Raw genomic sequence first — 15,946 nt, forward strand, 5'->3', positions numbered from 1 at the left:
CGCCCGAATTTGCTTCTGGACCCTCACAGTTACTGCAGAGGCGGCCCGACATTGCTACTCCTTTAGAAGGGGTGCTTCCTGCGCCTCCCCGGCCGTCCTCTCACGCTCCTCTCTTGCTTCTTGGGTTTTCCTTTTCCTTTTCCTTCCCACGTCTGCAGGGGAGACACGGGAAGGCTGGCAGAGGCCAAGGGCACGCGCTGCGCCGGCTGGAGGAGCGTTCTGGGCTGGCGGCTGCTGTGTTGGCCTTGGGCAAGCCCTCCAGGCTCTTCTCTGGGTGCCACTTTCTCATCTGTAGATGGGGTTGGGTCACCCATACTGGAAACGTGTGTTGTGCCAGTATTGGTGCCGCGTAGAGTGCAAACAATAAGACTCTGTCTTGGCTCTTACAAACCTACTGAATCACAATATATTTATGTTCTCTTTATACATAGATTAGATAGATGGATGGATGGATGAATGAATAGATGATAGATAGATAGATAGATAGATAGATAGATAGATAGATAGATAGATGAAGATAATTAATAGGGAGTAAGCTGTTGGGATAAAAAAATCATCTTACAGACCGTAAGACCCAATAAAAGTCCTGTGGAGGGACTAGATCAGAGTCGCTTTTTTCCTGCTATTACTTTAATTGCTTTTTTTGATCAGGTGTAACTCTCTACCCCTTTTTTCAAAACTGAGTGAAATAGGGAACTACCTTAAAGCCAGTTTTTCTTTTACTGCCACAGAGGTCCACATAACTGCTGGTTCCTGTTCGTGGTGAAAATGGTCTCAACCAAATGAATGGGCACGAGACACATAGCACAAGTCAGAGGGTTTTAAGCCAAGCTTATTCCCAAGTGCCTGACCCTAAAGCAGAGCTCATGCCTGCCCACTGAGATCCCAAGTCCTCCTAACTCAGTAAAGGATGTCTCCTCCATTCTCTCCTTCTATTTGGCCTCCCCACCCTTGTGGCTGATGGATGTAAGGCCTATGCTGCCTCACAGTATTTTGTGAATCCAAGAAGCATTAAGAATGTAAAGGACAGAACGCTGTAAACAATACTTCTGAGAAAACTATGTCCAGCACCATGGTGGTAAGTTGCGTTTTCAAAAATTTTTAACCATCAGCTTGGTTTGGTCAGGGCATAAAGCTCAGTGAGCAGTGCATGGTGTCTAATAGATCCTGGGAAAACCCTACGGATCCAGGGTCAGGCTGTAGGTTTGCCTCAGTTAGCACAACAAACTCTCCTTTGCTCAGAGTCAACATGACATGATTTGTTCCCTTTTGGCTGTGTCAGTTCTGCAAACCAGATACCAGAGACTGCAAACTCAGGAGAGCCTCTCTCTGGAACACCGTTTGTTTGGACAGGCCGGGCCTGTAAGGCTTTTCATCTCGTTAAAGCTCCCAGGGCACAGAACATTTTTGAGGAATTCCTTTTCTCAAAGTTTTTTTTTTTTTCTTTCTTTCTTTTTTTTCTTTTTTTTTTGCCCCTTCCAACATTTTGTTTAAGAGAAAATGAGATGTCTATCTCATGTTTCCTTATTTTTTTTCAGGAAAGCAAAGGGTTGTTGACTTCCTCCCTCTCCCCTCCCTTCCTTCCTTCTTCCCGAAGGTACTCATCTGAGAAAAAGAGAACGAAGTATTGTTCCTGTTCTCCTTCTTAAGTCATTTGAAACACTGTCTCTGCGAGTCCTTTAAGTTCCCTGCAATCCGTACACGAGAGAAAGGGAGAGAGGGAGAGGCACAGAGAGAGCAAGGGACCAGGTAAAGCGCTGGGCTGCTGCAGCCATCCAGACTCGGGAGCGGGTAAGTTACCATGCAACCATTTCCACTTCCACCTCAGTGTCCCTGGGACGGGTGCTGCTGTGGGCATCTCAACAGAAAGTGCCTTGCTGGGTGCAATCCTTAATCAAAGGGTACGGCTGATGGATGGCCCAGAAGTTAAGCTTATACTTTTTAACAAACAGAATACTGATGCACTGCAGAGCTGAGGCTGGCTGGAAATAGGATTGCATTGGGGCTAAGGAGGACATTGTGTTAAATCTGAATTTTGGCATAGATAACGTGACTGGGTTAACCAGGAGCCCTTGGAGTGTGTAATGTGTCTCACTGGAGAATTTAGCTCCTCCTCAGAGCTCTGTCTTTGGAGCCTTATCATGGTGTCTGCTAAGAACTGTGGTTTGCTCTGAGGCTTCTGTGACCCGTTGTCTAGATGGAGGTGCCCTTCTCTTGGATGTTTTGCATCACTGAGGTAGGAGGGAAAACAGAAGGGAATGCCACTTTGAATTGTACTGTGTGTGGGGTGCTTCTGTGTTCAGGCTTCACAAGTGGGATGAGTGCAAATTTATTATCCACTCAGTGGAAGATGTCATCTGCCACACAAGAGAAGACAAAGATTTGGGGGCATATCGCTTTAGTTTTGGAGAATGACAGGTACCTGGAATAGGAGGGTTGAGATTGATCACTTGTGTCAGCAGGATGAAGAACTAAGCTGTAGGTGTCACTGAAAAACATTCACCCAGAGCCTGCTTTTCCAAACTCCAAATAGGACACAGCAAACCAGTCAAGCTTAAAAACACACAGCTTGCTTTTATACGTCTAAATTGTTTCAATTAAGTTTGTCAGAAAGGGTAAGGTTACTAAGAACTCATCATGGAAAGCCACGAGGTCAGAAATGGGCCAGCAAAGTCCCTCGGAAATACTATGTAGATTTACTAATATTAATCATTTAATTCAGAGATGTTGAATGGGTGAAAGACGAAAACCATGCAGAGCTTTTTTTATATTCATTTCTATGAAATTTACTGGTTAAAGTCACCTGGGATGTGAAAAGTATAATAAAAATAGCCGATCTCTCACTTGTAAATTAATTTGGCCCGACTATACATTAACCACAATCAAGTAATTAATCTTTATTCAAAACTGAGCCATCATCTTAATAAGAGTGAGAAAATATGATAGAACTGGACTGTAGGTTATTGTTAGGTAGGTTTTGTTCCACTAGGAGACTTCTTTTTTCTCCATTTTTCAAGAGATTTTCCTTAGGAGCACTGTAAAATGAGCGATGTAAAAGAGACGTGATGAGCGTGTGCTTGATTGAGGCTGCAAAATCATGCTAATCACAGCTGAAAGTGGTTTCCAGCTCCCCTACCACCCACCCTAGCCACCCGTTTCATAGATCTTCTGGTGAAGAGGCAGCAGGAACTGCTTGGATGGGCACTTTGCATCTGTTATCAGCAACTGTGACCCCAGGAGAAAACTCAGGGCTGCGATCTTGACTAGTTTCTTTCGGTTTCGCTTTTCCTTGATAATGTATTTAATTTTGTGTCCAATTAAAACAACATCACGGAACGATCTCCAGTTTTGGTTATTGGATAAAAACATAAAATGCAACACAATATTTTTAAAAAGTGACAGCAGAGTCACACTGACTAAAGACAGATAATGCAGAAGGTCACATGCCAATGGCACACAGAACAGCCCCCTTCTAGGGTGGGTCTCCACTGTGGCCTAAGGTTAAGGAGCTCAGGACATGTTCTTTTATTTTAAAGAAAAAAATTATATTCACTATTTCCATTTAAAGTGTTAAGTCATTGCCAGGAGAATATTTGATGGGTCAAACAGTTTCAGCTACTCAAAAAGCCATTGACTAGTTTAGTCTGGTCAGTGCCAATCTGTCTTCACTCCTTTCCGAGGAGTGAGCTGGCATTTGTGGAAACTTCCAGCGTGTGATTCTTCTCTGGGGTCATCGGAGGCTCTTTCGTGATATCATTAGGGGAACTCCAGCTTGGAATGATCCAGAATTTGACAAACAGAACATTTTATTAATTAACTTGTGCCCAAACTGTACAGATACTCTAACTAAACTACAGATTTGTCGTATAAGTGCTATGCTAGGATGTGTCCTGTGGGTCTGTGTGCTGGGCCGTGGCTCAGAGCATCTAAAGCAGAGCTTTGTTGTTATACAAGTTTGGGTGTGGATTCCAGTTTTGTGGCTTACTGACTGTGAGCCTTATTCCAGGTAATGAACCTCCTTAAGCCTCAGTTTTCCCAAACGTAAAATTGCATCAACATAATAGACTTGTTGTGAAGATTAAATAAGATTATTTATGCAATGCAATTAACACAGTGCGTGGCAAGCACTAGGAGTCGATCGGTGGCAGTTGTAACTTTTTAAGAGGCATATAACTACTTACAGGTACTGCATTTTTTTAATGTAGAGAATAGAATATATCTCTTATAGTTTGTGTCATACTTCTTGGTAGTTGGGCACACATCCAGTGAAGATATCCTGAACCCCAAATTCTTGTAAAATTAAGGAAAGTAGAGGCGAATGTTTTGATGTTCTGTTTTGATAATGGCGGAAATGCCAGATTTAGCCTCATTAAAATGCCAGCTGTGTTCAGTAGAGCTCCATGCGGGGGAAAGTTTACCTTGGGATAGAGGTTTCTAATTTAGATGAACGTTCGAAGAGACTGCAATCATACTGTAGACATTCATTGTCCCTTTCACCACTTCCCCAAGCTCTTGACTCAGTGTCATCGGCGACCTTTTCCCTGGCCGTGAGGGCTGGAAACACCTTTGTGGAGACCATCGTGGTGGTTCCACGACAACCATAGAGAAAAGGAATTGAAGTAACATGTTCTTCCACCACCAAGGGCTAAGCACACTTGGAGATCCTGTTCCTCAAACATGTTAGTATTGAACCACTTACCTTCACACCGATAGATAGAACCCTAAGGTCACCATAGTGTGGGTATGGACGGGGTCCGGGGGGGGGTGTCATCCAGCTGCTGTTTCTCTCTCTCTCAACTTTAAACATACATGCTGGTTAGTTTGTCAACTAATAACGGGACTTTAACTTGGGTCTTAAACTTCCCTCTCTACTTTCCAAAAGCAAAACACACAACTGCAGAAACCACCAAAAATCGACCACCAGTAACCCAAACCCGTGAGCTTCTTTAGTTAGAAAAAGAGGCTCTGATACAATAGAGATTTGTTTGGGCAACTTAACCTTCAAAGAGCAAACTGAAGCTGGGTTGTTCCACGCTTATGTGCAAAAGGTGTCTCCTATTGCAGCTTAGTGCATAGAACAAAGACCAGACGGAGGCCGGCATTTCTGTTCTGTTCTGCCGGCCCCTGTATGTGAGACTTGGCAGGATTCTTTACTTGCTTGGACCTCAGTTTTCTCACCTATAAAGTGATGGGGTTGAGCCAAACCAGTGATTCCTAAGGTGGTGTGTGTGCGCACCAGAACTCACCTGCAGGCTTGTTTATATTCTGCTTCTATCCTGCCCGCTGTGCGAGATTCTGACGCTGACATCCTATGATCTTCTCAAATGGATTCTTAGTGTCTTGCTCTGTCTTCTTCAGGGTTGCACTGATAATAAATAAAAATGTATTTTTTAAGAGCCATGCTTTTAAGTGGAATTCCTATTCAGCTTTGGATATTCTCTCTAGAAATTAGTTTTGAATATATCAATTGTTATTCTAGAAGTATTATAGAGCAGAGAATATGCTTGTCAGTCAAGCAATCTGATGAGACTGATCAATGTTCTTTAACCATATATAAATAATAAAAAAGCAATTAGTGAGATCTATCAATACTCTAGTTCTGTATGAATAGCCCTTTTTGATTTATTCATTTCTATATTATTTGTATCTTTTAGTGAGCATGCCTTCTTTTTTTCATCAAGGAAAACAGATACTACATTTTTCTATTCACTTAAAAAATATTGGTAGAGTCAATCTCATAAGTTTGGTTTTGTTTTTACCTTTTTACAATATGTGCTGTGCTGAGCCTATTTTAGAAGATAGATTCTTGTCCCTAAGTTAATGGTGACATAAAGGACAAAAGATTGATAATGGTGTTTAGAAAACTAACACTCACAAGTCATGTTAAGACTGTTTTAATTATAAGAAAAATCTGTAATTTAGAGAAAAAAAATTGTTTTGATTCTCCTGATTTTATTTCTACCTAAATCACTAGATACTTTTCCTCCTATATTTATATGGCCATTTAAGTAAAACACCAACAGACACAGGTCTCCATCTGACAGGAGCAGAGAGGCAGCAAACATTTTGATGTATGCTTTCAGGAACAGTTAGCCAAATACCAAATACAGCTAGATGTAACAATGGCATTTAGATAAAAGAATAGGAATAGATCTTCACCCGAAGTTATGAGTGATATGTAAGCTCATGAAAAAGCAAGCATCATGAGGACAGGGACTTCATTCACCTGTATGCCCGGAGCCTAGAACAGCACATGGCATATAGTTATAATAGATGTACAATAAATATTTGTTGAATCAATGATTTAAATAAGTGGGCTATAGATTAAATATGCTACCTTTATATAATGCCAAATGCAGCACTTCATAAGTAAAAAAGTTAGTCACACTTTATTTGGGGTCTGGACAATACCAATCTGCCAGCCTGACATATTGACTCCCCATCAGAACTGGCTGGAATCATGGCTTGTTCCACCATTCTGGGCATGGGCTGCTCCATCTATATGACTGTGCCATCTGGAAAGGGCCACCACCCCCTTGCTCTTGGAGATAAACATTTAGCAGGTACACAGAAAAGACTGTTGGTGCATTATATTTTTCATTTATTTTCTGGACAGATGATGGGTTAGCAGATTGTTTTTGGTGAGAGAGAGAGAATGGTCATTTGTTTTTCCTTGACTGAAAAAGCTGGGAGCCAGGATTCAGCCTTGTAGGAAATCCTCAGCTCCCTGCTTTTTTTTTCAGCAGGGTTGTAAATCCAAGTTAAAGGGATGCCACTTGGGCTGAGTTTACACAAACACAGGGGGTGAATTCAGGGAGGGAAATGTGACATCCTTGTGGAGCACAATGCCCTTTCCTTTATATAATTAGGCCATGGAGACAGCCAAATGAATAAATCCTGGATGGAGGCAGTTCTGCACTTATTTGGCGAATTTAAAGTGGTAAATATAAATTTGTGGTAGAAACGGAAGGAGCTCTCTCTGTTCACATCGATAAAGCCTGTCTCTTTAGTGTCAAGTACAGGGCACACACAGGCAGTTCTGACCCCTTCTCCTATTTTCCACCAGTTTATTATGGCCTCACTTAAGCCTCGTTCCATGACGGCCACTGCTGTTGAGTGGGAGAGTGAGATAACCAGAAGGGCACCATCACCTCCAGTGGCAACATTTTAGGAGGAGTCGCTGTCAAGTTTGGGGCCTGCTGAGAACTCCATGTACATCATTTCACTTAACCTTCCCATTCTGAGAAGTGAGTGCTTTATTACCCCATTGCAGAGATGAAGAGATGTAGAGATGAACCACCTAGTTTAACAGATAGACAATAAGTGAGTGACTTGTCCAAGATCACCAAATTGATTTGCTTGTTTATAGGTCTCTTGTTAAGAAGAAAGTGTCATTTGTAATGATTATTTTTAAAAAATTAAGTATCCCTTAAGGCAGTGCTGTTCAAAAGTAGTCCAAGAACCAACAGCATAGCATCACCTGGGGGGTTGTTAGAATCTCAGGTTCCACCCCAGACCTCTCAAATCAGAATCAGCATTTTAAGACAATCTCCATGTGATCCAGGTCTGAGCAGCACTACTTTAGGGTCTTGCCCTGTTGTGTACACAGATTGATTTTGGAGTGTAAGTCTTCGTTCCAAAGAGTTTCAAGATAACTTTGACCTTGACCAAGACAACATAACTCCCTCTGGGATAGTGGTGTTACTGGACAAGTCTGAGTCTACTCAGCTCTGAGCAACGTTAGGCATGATTTCTGTGATCTCATTCAGCAAGTTCATTCCATCCTGAGGGATCTTGGTAATCTCAGAGAGGAAAGGTCTGGGGTATTGTTTCTCAAGTATGTTCTGAGCACCAGACTTCAGAATCACCTGGGGTGGATTCCTAGGCCTTTCCCTAGATCTAATAAATCTAGGGAGAGGCCCAAGTCTCTGTCTAGTCCACAAACTATTGGCTCAGGGTAGGAAAGTCCCAGCAGGGGCAGTGACAAGTATTTTGGGGACATCACCCCAAAGAGATGTTCAGCTTTTTCAGCAGTTTGAAAAATATTTAAAAGCAACAGTTCAAGAGAGAGTACCTCAGAGTCCTTCCAGGAAAAAGAGATACTCTGTCAGCTTTCTCCTTTGACTGCTGGAGAATGGAGACAAGAAACCATGCTACTGCCTGGTGTCCTTGGGGAACAGGGAGGGGGGCCTGGATGTCCATCATCACCACCAGGGAGCAGATGCCAGAGCACACACCTCACTCTCCCCAGTTAGAAAGCCTGTGGAAAGAATCCTTAGAGTTTCCTTTGCATTTGGGACTCACCGTTCTTTCTTGGAACAGAAATCAAGAGGGGGCTATTGTTGGAGGGGTGGGGAAAGGAAGCAGGGCCGGAAGAGAGTGAGGGAGAGGACCGGAATTGCCTCTGGTTTGCGGCAGCCTGGACAAAACGGGGCCTCTGCCTGGATGGAGATGATGGCATCGCCCCGTTAATGGAGGCCCTCTGGTCTTCCATAAGAAGTGAAGGGAGAAGAAAACTTCAGGTTTTCAGCGCTGTTTTATGGAGCTCCTACCACAATACAACACCCCTTTGTTTCTTGCTGTTTCTCTAGTTCAGGCAGTTTTCTTTCCCACAGCATAGTGGAACTTCCTCCCCTTACCTCACCCCTGTAGACTTTCTCAGTTAAAAAAATGTACAAAGAGGGGTCTTCCAGCATTACCCTAAAAAAGGTGTATACTGAACACTTTTAAGGTGCTAATACTTAATCCACAAAGACAGGGTTTCTGCACTACTAGAACTTGGCCTCGCAGGGTGAGGAACATGCAGAAGTTCTACACGGTTACCCCTAGGTGTATTGAGAATCCCGCCTCCTATCAGATTTCTTTTTAAGAGATATGGGCAAGGAGGGGCTATTCTGAGCATCGTCTTGGGCATCCAATAATGCAGCAAGCAGGTTGGCATCTCTTGCAACATTATCCACAGCCTTCCTGAACCCCAGTCATATCCTGGCACAATCACCCATCTCTGGCTCCATTAAGGTTCCAAGGGATGGAGAATTCTTATTTCCTGGTTGCAGCCCAGGCCCTTGGTCTGAAAGGGAATGTTAGAGAAAGAGTGGAAAGCCAGTTTTTGGAAAAGAAGGTGCAATCCCAAACTACATCGTTTTGAAGAAGGCAATTTGATGTGTCTTTACAACCTCTAAGTGCTCATATATCCCACTCTTTACCAGGGCTTACCTCAGCTCCTGTCTGCTCCTTCTGAGCCTCCTAGGAGAGGACTTTTGGCATCACCTATTTAATACCTGCGTTTGGGAAGGACACTGAACCGTGAGCAAATCCTATCCCAGAAGGATCAGGACATGAAGTACTAATTTCATTTGCTCTTCAACCAATATGGGTTCGGTTGAATAAAGTACTATCTCTTCTGTATGTGGCACATCTGCTTTACACATGTGTGTTCAAACACACACACATTCAGCCTATCTGGAATCATTGGCTCTTATGGAAGGAAGCCATGAATTACCACCAAATTGTGTATTTGACTCAAGAATGTGGTATCCAATTCTCAGTCTCTTGTATTTCCACATTTACTGTTGTAACTATATATTTCTTAGCGATGTTAAAAAGAGTTTGAATTTTGTTAGCTCATGGCAGTGGGGTAGAAGGTGAGAGAAGACTCAAGTGTTATTGCAGGCAATTCATAAGTGCTTCATTCACTTACTGTGTGGTGTTAGGAGAATGTTGCAGGAGAGAAGGCTAAACTTGGATCCAGAGATAGAGATTTGAGTGTGCTTGTTGACACATAAAAAGATGGCAAATCAGTGAACCCAAATGCATATGAAAAAAAAATTTTAAATATATCTTTATTGATTTCAGAGAGAGGAGGGGAGAGGGAGAGAGAGAGATAGAAACATCAATGATGAGAGTCATTGATCGGCTGTCTCCTGCATGCCCCCTGCTGGGAATCAAGCCCAAAACCTGGGCATGTGCCCTGACCAGTAGTCGAACCATGATCTCCTGGATCATAGGTTGATGCGCAACCTCAACTGCTGAGCCATGCCGGCCAGGCCATATAAAAATTTAATAGATGATTAAAATATTGCATTTCCAAGGGGAAAGTTATTATATAATTATTGATGTTGGGACCACTAGGTAGCTGTTTGGGGAAAAAATAAACTTATATCCCTACTTTAATTCTTAAATTAAAATAAATTCCTGATCAAAGATTTAAAATGTTAAAAATAAAAACAAAAATACTAGAAGAAAAAAAGGGAGATTTATTTATCTTGAATCTCTGAGTAGGGGAACTCTTTCTGGTTTTACCCAGGCCTATCATTTATTGTATATTTTATTACATTAAAATAAAAAGCTTCTACAGGCCCCAAAGTAAATAAACAAGATCAAAAGACAAACAAAAAACTAAGGGAAACATTTGTAATGTGTATCACAAAGAACATAATATGAACAGAATATGGGCAAATGACATGAAACATGCATTTCACATAAAATGAAATATAGTTGACTCTTAAATGTGTAAAAATTAAAGATTTTCATCCTACTTCTTAAGAAAATGCAAATTAAAACTATGAGATACCATTCTTACCTACTTGATGAAACAAAGGATGAAACATTTGTTATCATGTAGTTGGTGAGTGGACAAAGGGTGGTATATCTACACAACAGAATACTAGTCAGCAATAAAAAGAAACTCTTATATGCAATTTGTGAGTAAATCTCAAAAACATCTTGCTAAGCCAGACATAATATGATTTAAGGAGCCAGATATACAATAAGTATTGAATGATTTTATCTATATGTAATTTTGAAAAGCACAAAATTATGGAGAAAGATTAGTGGTTGCCTGGGGCTCAGGTGGAAGTTGGGAGTGATTGCAAATGAGCATAATGGAGCTTTTGGAGGGGTGATAAAATTATTTCAAAATTAGATTTTGGTAATAAATTCACAACTTTATAAATTTTCTAAAACTCATCACATTGACACTTAAAATGCATGAATTCTATATTGTGGAAATTGACCTCAATAAAGCTGTTAAGAAGTTGACAATAAGAAGAATGAGGCAGCTTTGTATGCTCTGATAATGGAGCAATTGCTAACCTGGATAATTAAGTTCAAAAAACAAGATTCTGCCAGTGTGTAGAATGCTGTAATTTCTTGTGTAAAAATAAAGCCTATTTTTGACATGCAAAGAATATCTCTAGAAGGATGCAATAGATCTGCTAATAGAATTTGCCTTTGGGCCGGGGATGAGATGGCTGGGGTGGGGGAAAGGGGTGTAAGGGGAACATTTTCACTGCATATCCTTTTGTCCTCGATCAAAAATAACTATTGAGAGAGGAGGGAGAGAGTGTGTGTTTTGAGTCCTACACCAGCTCTGCGGTCTTGGGCAACTGCCTGAGACTGTATTTCCTCATCTGTAAATTAAAGGGGTTAGACCATTGATCTCTAAGGGTACTTCAGATTTTAAGTTCCTTACTCTGAGGATTTACTTAAGGATGATCACCTCGCACTGTCTACATTCCTCTTGTCCTTCCTCTGCCAGCACGTCATCACTGCCACACATCGAGCCACAACCAAAGGCTTTGCTCTTTCTCACTCAATTGCCTCTCACTTTATTGAGTCTCCATCCAACATGTAAAATGCAGGTGTCAACCAGGGTGAGAATGCAGCCCAGAAAGCCTGAAGTGAAGGAGTGACGAGACAGCATAGAGGAGAGGTTTCAACCCATGTCTTAGGGGCAACTGCTTGATGTCCAGCCAAGCCCCTTGCTTGCTGCAGTGTGACCAAGGGTAGTTGTAATTTCTTCATCTCCATGGTGGGTGTAACATCGCACCACCCTCTTAGGGTTTGTTGTAAGGATTAAGAGTGATAATTCATGTCATTGTTTAGCACAGTGCCTGGTAATACTCAATAAATGTTACCCCTTTTAATTAATCTGAACTCCGCCTGCGCATGGGCCCTGGAGCCTTCCTGGAGGCATCTAAGTTATCGAGCCGTGTACTCATTAACACCATGAACCTGGAGTCCTGGAGTGATGAAATGGCTTTTTTTTTCAATCCAACAACCCAAAAGGACAGACTGGAGGAATTTCTGCTGCCCTGAAGCCAATATCATTGAGGGAAAGTTCTTCCAAGATTTCATCCCTTGGAGGCAATTATATCCTGAAAATGTGATGAATACAGGCTGTAAAATTGCAAGTTTGTGACATTGTGCAGCGAGCTGAACCAGTTAAGTTAAACAGCAAGTTTCTACTTGCATGATAAATGTGCCTTAAATTACTTTTGGATCAAAATCACATTAAATATTAATATCAGGGCCATTGTATAACTTCCTCTCCATGGTAGCCATTTAATGAATATGAGTTGCAGCTTCAAACCAAACCAAAAACCTTCCATCACCATGATGTGCACATGCCCGTTTTCCCAAAATCAGCCTCCGCACAGCAAGGGATGTATCTCCACCGGCAACCTGTGGGTTCCTGTAACTTCAAGCTTCTCAGCCACAGACACCAGCCCCCCTTCCCCCAATATATATATTTACTCTTAGTGATAGAGCTTAAGTGAATTGAATTCCCTGTGTGTAAGGTACCCCTTTTGCATGCACTCCCTGCCTTACAGATGATCAGATCACATTCTAGAACTAGATCCCAAAGGCATAGTTTAGTTTAATGGATTGCCCTGCTTACTAATTCTTTCACGTGTCTGTTCTCCGTACTACATTGGGACGATATTTGTTAGGGACTGTGATATTAACCATTTCTGTACTCTCCAGTGTAAGAGCTGTCCAAATTCTTTCTGGTCTCTAATTCTCTCTGAGACCCTCTAAAAAGCCTCTTGTTATCCCCACTGTAGAGATGAAGAAACTGAGGCTCAGAGAAGATAAAAGATTTGGCTCAAGCCATGTAGCTCTGTGGATCTCTTGGGGGGCAGGTGTCGTGTTCTGTGGAGCGTGCAAGGAGTTGAGTCTGTGTTTTGAAAGTATGTGAACCTCTGCTTTTCCAATCTGGTTATAGTGTAGTAATTAATAAAATATAAGTTAATTTAAAGATGTATTGAATTCAAAACAGCTTTTTGTTGTTTTGTATTTTTTTTTTCTGACTTACTGGGGATTTGCAAAATAAGTTTATTTTTAAATTTTACAAAGGCCTCACGTTGAGAAATCTGAGACCATTGCAGTAGACCAAAGCTGGGGTCACTAATACATTGTAGGAAGGTGCTTTGAATAGCCCTGGCCTTCTGGTGGCCATGAGCTTTTCCATCCTTAAACTGCTCCCTAGAGTAAGTTTGTATATTTGATAGAAGTCTAGAAAGCTTCTGGAAATATGCATCATTATTGTTTAATCTCTTCCCTCTAACAACTATCTACAAAAAACTCCTGGTTCCTTCCTTTATTATCTGTGTGACCTTGGGCGATTTGTTTAACCTATATGTGTCCTAGTTTCCTCAATGGCAAAATGAGGAAAAGAGTAACACCTACCTTGTAGGATGCTGTGACAGTCACATGAGTCGGTGTCTTTAACACATTCTTGTTGCACAGGAAACACTCAGCAAATGTTGTGTTAGGCACTGCTTGCTAGACATTCTTGCAGTCAATGTGCGAACAAATGAAAATGTGAACTAGGAATAAAGGGCAATTCTAGATATGTCATTCCTCATCTGCATGCCCTTGGTCACAGGCAGGCAGTGAGGGCAGCTGCTTTCAGGCAAATGCTACATTTGGGAATATACGCTTCAGTGAGCTCGAGCTAGACGGATGATAATGTTTCTATATCTTCTGGTCCAGCAGACTTTCCAAGTCTATGAACTTTATGTGGAGATTCATCAAGACATGTACTCAGGCAGAAAGAGTTTGGGCTTGGAGCTGATGTCAAGTACAGGCTTTATTCCTCATTAAAAGCTCTAAGAGGAAATAAGTCCGGTAGAACATTAGATAGGAGAGAGAAGCAATGTTTTCTTGCCACAAACAAAAGTGCTGAGGACCACAGCAATAAGAGGGCCAAAGGAAGTTACAATGGCCTTTCATTGCCGGTCAAAGTTTATCTAGTTTAAAATTTCACTTCCAGATCATCCCGCAGATAGTTCTGTAGCTTTATTACGTACACGGCCTTTGAGCCTGACAGAAACTTTTGTTTCCTTCAGTGTTTGCAAACCGTGGTGTTAAAGGTAGAAGAAAAGTACATGTTGCTAGACTATAAAAGATGGGCTGTCCTGGGTCTCGCTGCTGGCTGGCATGTAGTTTTAACAAGGTCTCAGACCGATGGGTCAATGAACAGATAATCAGCTTCTCAGAATCGGCTTTTTTCCAAGACCCGCCAATAGAAATTCTGGCAGCTAAAGCTCCTCGGCTGTCCCACTTGGATGAGGCTCTGTGCTGGGGCTATAGACACGACAGCGAAGGAGATCCAATTTGAGTCTTCCAGAAGTTTCCAGTAAATTCATGGTTATACCGAGTGGAGGCGAATGCTTCCCTTATCACCTCCATCCGCAGGCCCTGTCTCTGCCTACTGGGACCACAGGAAACAAACCCAGTCCATCTAAGCGTGAGCTCTTTGAAGTATTTAAGCATAAGCTCTCAAGGCCCAGGCCTCCAACGCGCCTCCGGCACAACATACCAGGTCCCATCTCAGCAGGACGCGGGCTCGTGTCTCCTCACCTCTGTGCTCTCTAGCTTGTCCCTCTCCAAGCGTTTGACCCAGAATGGCCCCTCTCCCCACCCCAGGGCTTTGGCCAGTACACCACAGAGCTGGGCTCTCCGAGGCCCATTTTCAGGGTTGTAGAAGCTGCTGGAATTCTTCCTCAAAGGGCCCAGATGGAGGGCCAAAGGAAAACCACGGAACTTGGAATGAGAATTACTGATTTGTCATATTACTTTTCTATCTCCCCACCCCTAAGCTTGTGTTAGGTCCTCCTCTTGTTTTACAACCATGAGGATATCTTCTTACCAGGGTTGTTAGGAAGCCCAAATACTAGTACACTTACTATTTATTGTATAACTTTTTTTCGATATCAGAGGCTTTCTAATTTTTATTTTATGAAATCTTGTAGTTACCCTGTGAGATGTTATTTTTTTCTCACCATATTCCATATGAGGAAATTGAGGCTCAGAGGTTAACTTGTCCCAGCTCTATCTCATCTGTATTCCATTCCTTTTTCCTTCCCCTCTTCTCAAAATTTTCAACAATTTGGAGACTCACAGCTGCAATGAATGCTTTCTAAATTGATTAGTTGGGATTTATCCTTTGAGACATGGCTTTCCACAGTAATTTTAGGTAGGAGCTTTTTTTCCCTCCTAAGTAAACTCAAACACTAAAAAGGTATTAGGCTGGTGGCCGAAGTGAGTAAGTTGTTAAGTGATTAACTCTAAGCATTTGCTCAAAGCTGCGGCAGTGGCCTGGTTGGCTCCCCCTCTCACATGCATAGAGCTACAGCCTGGATCAGGTGGAGGAAGGGGCAGGCCTCTTAAGGAGCCAGTGAGGAAAGACCTAAAAGCTTGAGATCTGACCATCTTCATCATTCTCGCTGAAACGAAAGCTGGTGTTCCCCCAGAAGACAAGGACCCCACCTCCCTCCAGGACAGATACCTGCTAAAGGGGAGTCGGAGCTGGGTCTCATGAGATATCTGTGCCCTGATCCCAGCACAGTGCTGTAGGGTGGAGTGCTCTCTGTGGTTGGAAATTTTCAGAGTTCATTGGTTTTACTTTCTGGCTGATTCCTTTCATAAGACCCTTAGCTCCTTTCTCTTTTGTGAATTTCAGAGAACCAGGTTCTCTTCCCATCGTGGGAACTCCCAACTTGGCTCCACTCGGGGGCTCTCTCGTGTTTTTTAAAGGGATCTAGGGAATACTTGAAGAACTCTTGAAATGAAGTTTATTTTCATTTTTCTGTAATTGAAAAACTGTCTGATGAGTAGCATAGCTCAGGGCTGATAAGGAAGGGCTGGGAAGGATCAC

General features: G+C 42.2%; 1 protein-coding gene across 1 annotated transcript in view; it reads left to right on the top strand.

Annotated features, from left to right (window-relative positions):
* The first annotated feature begins 1,725 nt into the window (after positions 1 to 1,725).
* The window catches only part of ZNF366 (zinc finger protein 366), a 62,024-nt gene continuing 47,803 nt past the window's right edge, over positions 1,726 to 15,946 (top strand). Inside the window, exon 1 of the mRNA XM_081133863.1 lies at positions 1,726 to 1,791. The gene's annotated coding sequence lies outside the window, so the exon portion shown is untranslated. The remainder of the gene's footprint in view (positions 1,792 to 15,946) is intronic.

Source organism: Miniopterus schreibersii (genome assembly GCF_964146895.1).
Source record: "Miniopterus schreibersii genome assembly, chromosome: 3".
Classification (NCBI taxonomy): Eukaryota; Metazoa; Chordata; class Mammalia; order Chiroptera; family Miniopteridae; genus Miniopterus; species Miniopterus schreibersii.